Raw genomic sequence first — 8,777 nt, 5'->3', positions numbered from 1 at the left:
TGCCTTGGCTACTGTAACAGAGTCAGATCCTCCTTTCATAGTTCACAGCTCCTATTCAGGCATTTTTCCACATGATTGGGGAAAGGTGGGAGGTGGTCATCTCTCAATGTTCAAATAGCCTGCATAGTTTGTCCTTCAATATGTGCAGATCAAGTTGCATGAACTGATAGAATGGGTAATCAACATGTTAACAAACATTGTTCAATTATCCTGTGCATTTGTTTCCCTAGGATAGCAAAATTAATAAGCTGGATAGACTGATGCAATAGGTAAACAGTAATCATTCAACATTTCAAGAAACATCAATTCAATGTACAATAAGTCAGTTTTATATGAACTATAACGCATGTCCTTGAGCCTACTGAACATAGGTCTGGCATAATTAATAATTATTTGAAGAATAACTCATGTCCCTGGGCCTACTGAATATATGTCTGGCATTATTAAGATTAAGCACAGTGTCGTCACATTTCTCCTCCTTAATTAGCCAGAATTATTAGGCTTCCGATCATCCTTCTCCACTTGTCTGGGACTGTCCATCAGTATTTCTTTCAGCACAGACATGAATGTAAGAGGTTTCACCTTCCTGAGAACTAAATTTTGTATATCAGTTTCTTCAAACCATACTCCATATCTTCCTTGCAAATAAACTCTACAATCCCCATGTCATCCTTGTGCACATCAGTTAAGCAGACACCTCTAGCTTCTCTCTTATGATCTTTTAGATCCTGCCAACTTCCTGATGAGGAAAGCTCTGAGACAAGGACTCTGTATTCAGTGCACGGGGATGGGGGTCTGTTCCTCCTGCGGGGTCCTCCATAACCTCCCCCTGGTCCCCGGCATGACCTGAGAAACTCCACAAGTAACCTACGAGAACTGAATTTGTACCCATTGTGTCCAATCATGGTGTCCTCCACATCCCGTGGATCCTGGAAACTGATGAAGGTGAATAGTGTGGCACCACCTCCTCTGCAATTTTTCAGCTTGATGGGATGGATGCGCCTGTTTCGATGGAACAACTCCTCCAGCTCCTTCTCCCGTATATCAGTGAATAAATTGCCCACGTAAATGTGCCCATTCCCCAAGTGCTGACCCCATCCTTGGAGATGGCCACTTGGTGGGATGGTAAATGGTGTTCTGGGGGTACAATATCTGGGCTGACCAAGGTGATGGAAGATACAGTGTTCCGAGGTCCCTTGACCTTGATAATACTATTCTTGACAAGCTGGATGTGGTGATGGTGGAAGCTGCTGTAGAGTTGTCAATCTGCCATATAGTGTGGACACGGTATATCATGTCATCCTCTGATGTATCCTAGGGGTAGCGTCTTCCAGACCCTGATGGCTCTTTTCAGCAGTCGTTGATTGTCTTGGCCAGCAGATGGGCTTCATGCATGGGACCCTGGCCCTATAGACAATCTTTGACCATGTATCCAAGGTGCCCACATGTATAAAGGCCCCGTTACACATAACAATGTCCCAGTGATCCCACCAATGATCTGTCATGATGGGATCGCTGGGACATCGTTAGGCTGATCGCTGGTGAGCTGTCACAAGACAGCACCTTGAGCGATCAGGACCAGCGACGCTGGACGCTGGTTTCTAATGTAAACATCGGGTATCCAGGAGCCGCGGCTCCTGGATACCTGCTGCTTACCTTGGAAACCGGCGTACACGCTGGTTTCCAAGGTAAACATCAGGTATCTAAGAGCCGTGCGTCTCCTGGATATCCACTGTTTACCTTGGAAACCAGCGTGTACGCCGGCTTCCAAGGTAAACAGCGGGTATCCAGGAGCCGCAGCTCCTAGATACCCGATGTTTACATTAGAAACCAGCGTCGCTGATCGCTGGTCTCTCGCTGCCACACATAGCGATGTGTGCTGGCCAGCGGGAGACCAGCGATCGAAAAATGGCCCAGGCCGATCGAGCACGATCAGCGATACCTGGCAGGGGGGCTGGTTGCTGATCCCCGTCACACACAGCGATCACGCTGGCGAGATCGCTGTGGCGTCACAAAATCAGCGATCTTGCTAGTGAGATCGCTGTGTGTGATGGGGCCTTAACAGTGCCGTTGTTTGGACAAATCACAAGTCTTGTTTTTTCATTGTTTGTTCAATTAACCTGTGCCTTTGTTTCCCAAGGGTAGCAGGATAATAAGCTGCAAGGCCTGATGCAAGAGATAAGCAGCAGCCATTCAACAATTCAGCAAACATCAAATCAATTTACAATAAGAGTGAATGTTCAGTCTTATATGAACAATAGCTCATGTCCCTGGGCCTACTGAGTAAACGTCTGGCATAATTAAGAATAATTATAATTAATAATTGATAAGAAAAACATAGTGTTGTCAAAGTGCACATATTTCATATCACCGCATCTCGAACGACCTTGTCTATAAAACTGTCAAACTAATAAAACCCTTCAGTGATCTCCGTAAAAAAAATAAGTGTACAAAAATATGCAGTTTCATCATTTTGCTAAAAAAGGTGGAATAAAATGTGATTAAAAGTCAATTCTAAATAAAAATGATATTGCTGAAAACATCTTTTTGTCCCGCAAAAATCAAGACATGATACAGCTCCATAAGTGTAGAAATAAGCAAGTTAGAGCTCTCAGAGTATAGTGACGCAATAACAATTATTTTTTCTATAAAATAATTATTATTATGTAAAAGAGACAAAACATAAAAAAATATAAATATGGCATCACTGTAATTGTACTGACTCGAAGAATAAATAACCCTTATCACTTTTACCACACAGTGAACAGCATTAAAAAAAATTCTGAATTGCTGTTTTTTGTTCATACCGCACAACAAAAGATAGCAAGCAATCAATATATGTTTTGTACCCAAAAAGATACCAATAAAAACGTCAATTCATCCCGCAAAAAGCAAGCCCACACATGACTCAGTTGACAAAAATATTGAAAAATATAGCTCTGAAAATATGCTGATGCAAAAACTTGTTTTTGCAAAAGCAAACAGCGTCTTTTAGCATGTGACAGCAGCAAAACATAGACAATCTATATAAATTTGGTAACACTGTAATAAGAATATAGGCATCTCATCATTTATACTGCACGAGGAATGGTGTAAAATATAAATAAAACCAATTCTTGATCTGCTGTTTATGTGTTTATCCTGCCTCCCAAAGATTGTAGTATGACTCGGCTCACAACTACTCTGCTGTGTGCTGAGCGCTTGCACCATGGCTTTCATGTAAATCTCTAAAATACATTACATGGAACCTCCGGCAGAAGATTCCCTATAATGAGGCAAATGGAGACACTATTGAAATTTTCTGGCTTATGATTGAGTGGTGTCCATCTTTTTAAGAGTGCATAAAAGCGCGACCGAGGCACAGTTTTGTACACTTCGGAAAAGAAGGACAGGGCAGACGGAGTCCAGAGTAACTCTGCTGCTTCATTATAATGATTGAATCAATTTGAAGTTTCATTTGAATCGCATAATTCGAAGATTTAGATGGAAACCCCGATGTAAGTGTTCAGTGTAGAGCACAGGATAAATGTGATCAAAAATGTGATGTAAAATGTTCAAAGAAAAAGTTTCAATTCACAAAAAAATCAAGTTCTCACTCATCTCCATCATCTGTGAATAGCAATAAAGAGGGTTTCTACTTTACTGCTAGCACAACGGCTCTGGAAAAGCACTGTGGCTCCTCGCCTCCCAAAAGAAATCCAGCTAATTTTGTGCTCTCAAATCCAAACGCCTTCTCCCTTCTTAGCCCCAGTGTACATAAACCATATTTAGCATCCACATGTTTGTAATTTCTGCAGTGATGAGAAATCGCTTAATTTCCAGGTTAATTTCCCAAGAAACACAAGCTGGACATAATGTACGGGTACTACAATGTACTGGGCACTGTAATGCACAGACCCTATAGTGGTGTATTTGCAATTTTCACTTAGCTTCATCTATTGTTGCTTGTTTCTTGAAAACACCCATGGAAAACACCCATGGAGTCAAAATCATCATTCCACCAGTAGATAAAATCCAAGAGAAGTGTAATTTTCCAAAGGGAGTCAACTGAGGGGGAGTCTGTTCTTCTGTCACTTAGGGGCTCTGCCAAAGGAATCCACAAACTATTCTAGGTAAATCTGTGCTCCAACAATCAAATAACGCTCTGTCTCAACTGAGTCTAGCCATGGATAATGTTTATGGTACAGCCACATATGGGGTATTTCCATTTTCAGCAGAGATTGTGTGACAAATTTTGGCACCATTTTTGCTAATTTCCCAATGTGATAATGTAAGATCTGGGACAAAATCATAATTTTTGTGATAAAAATGTAATTTTTTTTCTTCACTCCCCAATGGTATAAAATTCTGTGACACACCTCTGGTGCCAATACGATCAATACACCCTTAGATAAATTCATTGATTGTAGTTATGGTTAAAGATGGGCAAACTCCTGGATGTTTGGCTGAACACTTAAAAACAAGTTTGGTTCAGGTACCTGGACTGATGACAGTAATACTCTCATCATTGTACATCTGCTCTTGCTGAAAGCAGTGCGGTAACATGCAGAGGGCAGAGCGAGAAACACCTGGTGTTCGGGGTGCTGAATCTGGACAGTAACATGGACTTCCTGGTGAAGTCCATGCTTGGGTTGTGGGACCGAACAGTAGGTGTTTGTTACAGACCCCAAACTTAACTGTTTGGGTTTGCCCATCTCTAAAAATAAACATAAAGCGGCCCTCAAAGTTTCCCTTAAGATTTCCATGACTCACAGCCGCTGAGAGACTCAATGACTGTGAACTCTGGTAACCTTTAAGTTAAACATTCAGTAAATATCCAGCCATGTGTATAGTGCCCATTAGGGTGACCGCAAAAAATCGATGTCGGAATTTTGTCCATCTGGACCCCACAAAAGGATTTCCCTTTCCAGATATTGAGATAGCTAAAATTTGAGCTCGATCAAACGACGTTAACCCTTGCCGCTCGTCGCTCAAAGTTTGAAAAAATCCAAATTGAGGTTTTTTAAGATTTAGGTATTTTGCATAGTCTGTTAGACTATAAAGAATGTGACAACAACATTGCAGAAATAGCCCTGACCAAATTTTCGAACCATTTTTGGTATTTGAATGCAGAGTTGGTGGGAATATCGTTTTTTGATCCCACCATTACAGACAATGAAAAGTTGTTAATGGCTAATAAATTGCTCAGTAGCACAGATGAACCATCAGAGCATGCTAGGGTTGTAAAGCCAAAAGTTAGGAAAGAAAAATTAAAAGAGGTAGGAAGTAACCGACTTTAACGACCTTCTGACAAAAGATGAAGAACAAAAGCAATATGTCCTGCAAGTTGTAAGCAAATGCCGAGCATTATATTCTGACGTTTCAAAAACTACTTTAACAAAAGCTCTAGAATAGATTAGATAACTATGTAAAATTATCAACTCATGTAGGTTAGCGTGCTCTGATGGTTCATCTGTGCTGCTGAGCAATTTATTAGCCATTAACAACTTTTCATTGTCTGTAATGGTGGGATCAAAAAACGATAATCCCACCAACTCTGCATTCAAATACCAAAAATGGTTCGAAAATTTGGTCAGGGCTATTTCTGCAATGTTGTTGTCACATTCCTTATAGTCTAACAGACTATGCAAAATACCTAAATCTTAAAATACCTCAATTTGGATTTTTTCAAACTTTGAGCGACGAGCGGCACGGGTTAACGTCGTTTGATCGAGCTCAAATTTTGGCTCTCTCAATATCTGGAAAGGGGAATCGTTTTGTGGGGTCCAGACGGACAAGATTCCAACATTTTTTCCCCCCATATGAGATCCGGTCACCCTAGTGCCCATACAGCCTGATGCACAGTACACTTCTATCCTGGTTTATAATGCCTGTCCATCCTGGTGCACAGTCCATCTTCAGTGTGGTGTATAATGCTGATCAGCATAGTCCACTAGAAGTGTGTAGAGCCTGCTACTACCTGGTGCACAGTTCACTTCCAGCATGATGCATAATGCCCTTAAATATGAGGAAAGCAATAAATAAGGAATGTGGTTGTGGTGCTGCTGGTGGTGATAGTGGAGCTGCTGCAGGGAGAGGCTGAGGTTGTTGAGTGCCTGCTATGTGCCCAAGTGAGAAAACACCTTCCTCTGGTTCATGCAGGCACCACGATTTTCTGCATATTTTTGTAGGCCTGACTACTGCTTGCAAAATGGTGAGGTCACAAGATGCTGAAAAGGTTGTAGATTACATGTTTGACAATGGCTCTATTTCATTGACATTGTTTCCACTCGTTCCTCTGCTGAAAGTGCAGATTTTGCACCTGAGGACCATGGTCATCATTATTTCACCTTACCTCATTTCAAAACAGCAAGACTGTCTGAATGCCATGTTATGCAGCAGTCTCTTCTGCTGTGTGATGACTCTGCTAGCTGGGTTTCATGGACCATCCACCTGGCCCTGCCCCACAAGTGGAAGAGACTGAGTGCACAGATGGCCAACCACTTGCTACGTCGGAGGATTAGTACGGGGTAGGACTAGTGCACACAGTTAGCGGACCACTGCAGCACATCATTGAGGATGAGGAAACAGAGGTGTCAAGTGCTTTGTTTTTCTGAAGTATGCTAATCAGCAAAGAGGGTGGGTATGTGGAATGGCTGGAAGATGATGATAGGGATGATGATGAGGTCCTAGAACCCATATGGAGGAAATTCCATCATAGTGATGTGCTAACTTAGGAGGAAGAGGAGCAGCACAGCAAAATAGGGAGCAGGATGGAAAAGCACAGCAGCCAGCCCCTATCCAGTACTTCAGCTGCTACTGCCCACCATGACAAGAAAATGAGCATACCAAAGTCAGCTCAATGGAGCTCCCTTGCCCGGGATTCCTTTAGGGAATGTCATGACAACAAGTGACAGGTGGTGTGCACTATATGCCATCAAACCCTGAAACGAGGAGTATATATTTTGAATCTGAGCACCACTTGTATGATGTGATGAGGCATCTAAAGTTTAAGCACGAGTTTCAGAGGAGTTCACGTCTTAAAAAGCATGACAGATGTTAGCTTTTAGGCCTCGGGATTCTCCCTCTGCACAGGATGGATCTCAAGCCTTGTCTTCTCCTGCGGTCTCCCATTCAGTCTGGGTCACAGTGTATGCTACTCAGCAAAGACGTCGGCCTCAGTGTCTTGCTCAGATTCGGGCTGTGTGCTTAGTTACTGTGGCCTCTCCAGGTTCACCAATAGTAATTAGCAATAGTCAGCAGCGAGCAGTCACTCCTGAGGCTAAGTCCAGGATTCACTCTACTGAGCATGCTCGTGAGGTGGTGACCTCTCATTGGTGGTTGGTCGTCAGCTGCTCTGGTCCTGCGGCAAGTCCGAATTGGCCAGTGAGGAAGGTCCTTTCTGATTGGCCTAGTCTATAATAGGATCTCTGATGCGCTCAACGGCGTGCTACGATCACATTCATTTTGCGTCGTGTGTGCTTGGGGCCTCGGCTCTGCCTTTATGGCCTGTGTCTGTGAGTGTATGCTGAGAGTGGATGCGTTAGTTGACCCTAGTGAGGCAGGTTATCCTCTACACAGGGCACAGTCTGGCCACGCACCGTGGCACGCATCATCTAGTACTCAGGGCACAGTCAGGCCACATATCGTTGCATGCTTTCCTTAGTTCACAGGGCACAGCCAGGCCACATGCTGTGACACGCAACTGTTAGCACGTGCAATACTTTCAGCACAGTTTTCCACGTTCTATACACGTTGCTTCTTATCCCTCTGTGGAGTAACAGGGCAGGTTCTTTATGTTCTGTGCACACTGCATGACGTTTAATGCAGTGTGCTTAGCCTTAGGTGCTCTGTAGCATTATACCATCATGTGGAGCTACAGAGCACAGTACCTTTGAGTTCCGTTCACACCGTGTGCAGTTAACCCAGTTTGCTTACAGTGCGGCGCCGCCATTGTAAACATTAGCTGCAGTTCTACACCTCTGCACGGTGGACCCCAGGTTGCGAATGCGCTTCTTTATCATATTTTATTTAATGCATTCCGCCAGCCCTAACATCAGCCTCCTCCTACTCCCTCTTCTCCTGCAGTCTTGGCCTCTTCCTTCCATTCATGATCAACAAGGTCACCTGTTTCCCACAAAGAGAAGATGTGACAGCACCATTACCACCAGTGTCACCGAGCATCTCCACACCATCCCATGGAAGTGTTCAGCTCCTCATCCTTCAAACCCTCAAGGGAAAAAGGAGATACCCCCTTAGCCACATGAGCCATGGCCCCGAATTCCAGCAATTCAAAATTACTTGCCTTCAAAATTCTTCCTTTCTGGCTAGTCAAGATGAACAGTTTCCAAAAACTGATGGCAGTGGCTGTCTCACAATATGAAGTTCCCAGCCGCTACTACTTTTCAAGGTGGGCCTTCCCTTTCCAGCACACATGTGGTGGAGCAAATCAGGTGTGCATTGTGCAATGTCATTAGTAGAAAGGTTCACATAACATCAAATATGTGGACCAGTAAGAACGGCCAGGGACGTTACAACTCCATAATTTCCCACTGGGTCAATATAGTACTGGATGATTGATAGACAGAAGGCATTGGACCGCATGTCCTACCACGACCAAGATTGCTGGATGGTCCTCTGTCCAGGCAATGTACCAACAAGGTGGAATTCCAGCCTGCACATGCTGGTGAGGCTGTGTGAGTGAAAAGCAGCAGGCATTTGTGGAATTCCAGCTGCATCACATACCAGTGAGTCGCACAGTTGAACAACCACACTTCAACACCAATAAGTGGGCCTCC

General features: G+C 43.6%; 1 pseudogene; it reads right to left on the bottom strand.

Annotated features, from left to right (window-relative positions):
- Positions 1–508: 508 nt before the first annotated feature.
- On the bottom strand, positions 509–8,251 carry LOC141088733 (serine/arginine-rich splicing factor 9 pseudogene; annotated as a pseudogene).
- Positions 8,252–8,777: the final 526 nt, after the last annotated feature.

The sequence above is a fragment of the Dendrobates tinctorius genome, unplaced genomic scaffold (genome assembly GCF_039654945.1).
Source record: "Dendrobates tinctorius isolate UK_male_01 unplaced genomic scaffold, ASM3965494v1 ptg000040l, whole genome shotgun sequence".
NCBI classification, from domain to species: domain Eukaryota; kingdom Metazoa; phylum Chordata; class Amphibia; order Anura; family Dendrobatidae; genus Dendrobates; species Dendrobates tinctorius.
Note: the sequence above shows the minus strand (reverse complement) of the source record. Positions and strands in the feature narration are given on the sequence as shown.